Raw genomic sequence first — 2,587 nt, 5'->3', positions numbered from 1 at the left:
GTTCCTGATTGACAGGATCCTGGTATTTCTGATTTATAACAACCAGCAACAACTTCCTTCCCATACCAGCCCAGGTCTCTACACAGTCATCCCTCAGGGATACCCACGTCCCTTCCTCTGGGCCTTCTCTGTAGCCACTGGGGCATCTCTGGCTCATCTCCCTCCCTGCACGGTACGCCCAGGAGCACTGAAACTGCCTCATCAAGAAAGCAATACCGCCGGGCATGATGGGCATGCCTTTAGTCCCAGCACTCGGGAGGCAGAAGCAGGTGGATTGCTGTGAGTTCATTATCAGCCTGGTTTACAAAGTGAGTCTAGGACAGTCAAGGCTACACAGAGAAACCCTGTCTTGAAAACAAACCCCCCCAAAACCCCCAAAACAATACATCTTCCCTAGCCAGACTTTTTTCTTCCATTCTTTTTGTCTTTCCTCCTTCTCCTCTTCTTCAAGACAGGGTTTCTCTGTGTTGGCCCCAAACTCCATTCTGCAGAGATGACTCTCACCCAAGCCCATCCAAGTCTGGGTTGCCATTCCGCCAGCCCCTCAGACCCCAACCAGTTGCCACAATGTACTTGGTTCTTTGGATGCCCCATAGGACTCAACTGTGCCTTAGCTCAGCTCCCTACTGTTTACCCAGCTGTGTCTGACAGATGCCTTGACATCCATAACCCTCACCCCAGATAGGCATAATTTCATGTTAAGAACTCAAGAGTTCAGGTGCCGCCTCAGTTCAGTGCAACAGCACCTCTGTTGACATTGCCTTGTGGCTTTCTAGCCTACTCTGGCTGTTCTCTGAACCTTTCTGCCTGTATTTGGAGACCAAGTTCTGGTCCCTAATACCCTTGGAAACCCTCTATCTTACTCATCACGTCATTCTCGTCACTTGTTTGCAGGACCTAATATCTGGCTCCTCATGCTTTTCTGGCCCTTTACAGAAGCTGTTCCTTCTGTTCTGGAGGCCTTGAGAGCCCACAATACTGAGCAAATTATCCTTTCCACTGGCTCCGATAGCACCTCATTTCTCTTATCAGACCTGGTCCTAGCCACACACAAGCTGTGTTGGCTGGTTCTACTTCCTAGCAGACTGTCTTTAGAGAAGATGTACACATATTTCATTACTGCAATGATGTTTCCACACTAAACTTAGCAAGGGTGTTTATGCCTTTCAATTTCCCTGTCTGCAGGACAGTTACTTCAACATTTGGTTTTTGTTTTTAAAGTATCATAGCAGCCCAAAGAGACAAAAACAGATAACGTTACCTACAAAATGGTTCTGTGCAGCCATAGATGGACATTACACAGAATTAAAGACAGAGAACGATAGGCTAGAGGAATGGCTCAGCATTTAGGTGTGCTGGCTGCTCTTCCAGAGGACGTAGTTCAGTTCCAAGCACTCATGTGGCCAGCTAACAACTGCCAGCAACTCCAGCTCCCTCTTCTGATACCCAAACATGGCATACACACATGTACCAATAAGTAAGTTTTTGTGTGGGAGGGAGGAAAATCAGGATAGTAAGGAATGTATGGTAGCCACATCTAAAATCCCAGCATGCAGGAGGCAGACAGATCTCTGAGTTTGAGGCCAGCTTTGCCTGTATAGCAAGTTCCAGACCAGACAGAGCTGTACAGTGAGGGCAGGGGGTAGAGAGATGACTCAGCAGTTAAGAACACATATTCTTGCAGAGGACCCATGTTTGGTTCCTGGCACCCACAAAGTAGCGCGTTAACCATAATTCCAGCCCCAGGAAAGCCAGTGCCTCTGAGAGTCATGAGCCAGGCATACAAGTGGTACATGTACATACGTGTAGGCAAAGCACTCACACATAAATCAAAAGACCACAAGATGGGCAAAGTCTCCAGTTGGATACCTTAACACTACTTAAAACGTTATCAAATGTTTCTATAACATCATAAATTTGTAATTTTAACAATATTGCAAGAAAAGGAAGAAAATGAGAAATACAGCAGTAGTTATTTTCATAAAGTGCAAATTTAATCTTCAATTGTTAGCTACAGTAAACAACTTATTTCAGGTCCTCCCTGTTCCCACCCAAGGACAAAAGGGAAATACTATTTTTTATGTTTACTTAAAGTCTAACAATAAGGTTTTTAAAAAAGACTCAACTTAGATAAAGTTTTTACAAACATGTTTTCTGGTAAGGTTTGAATGTTCTGTAACTATACTGAAGAAAGATCACCTTTCATAATTAACATGAGTAGATGTAAGGAATGCATAATTTAGACAGTTGTGCTTGTCTGGCAATTTTAAGATCTCAAATTAAGAGTGTCTAGTAACAGTGTCCCTGATGGTGTGGCCAAACGCTCTTACTGAAGTCACTTGGAGGCACTGTCTAGTTTTGGCCTCTGCCATTGGATTCTCATGTTCCTTTACCTACACACGCATGGCCGGAAGCACCTGCCTAGCATACACGAGGCCACAGGGTCCAGCGCCTGCACGGCAAACAAGAACAACCACGGCTCTGTTTCTCACATGTTCACATTTAACGTGGCTTCTTCTGCCTCTTTTCCAAAGACACTGCTAGCAGTGCTCAGTCTAAGCGTGCTAATGGCTGATGCTTGGCAAAT

Source organism: Acomys russatus, chromosome 5, assembly GCF_903995435.1.
Source record: "Acomys russatus chromosome 5, mAcoRus1.1, whole genome shotgun sequence".
Lineage (NCBI taxonomy): Eukaryota > Metazoa > Chordata > Mammalia > Rodentia > Muridae > Acomys > Acomys russatus.
The sequence above is the reverse complement of the archived record's forward strand: the minus strand, read 5'-3'. Positions refer to the sequence as shown.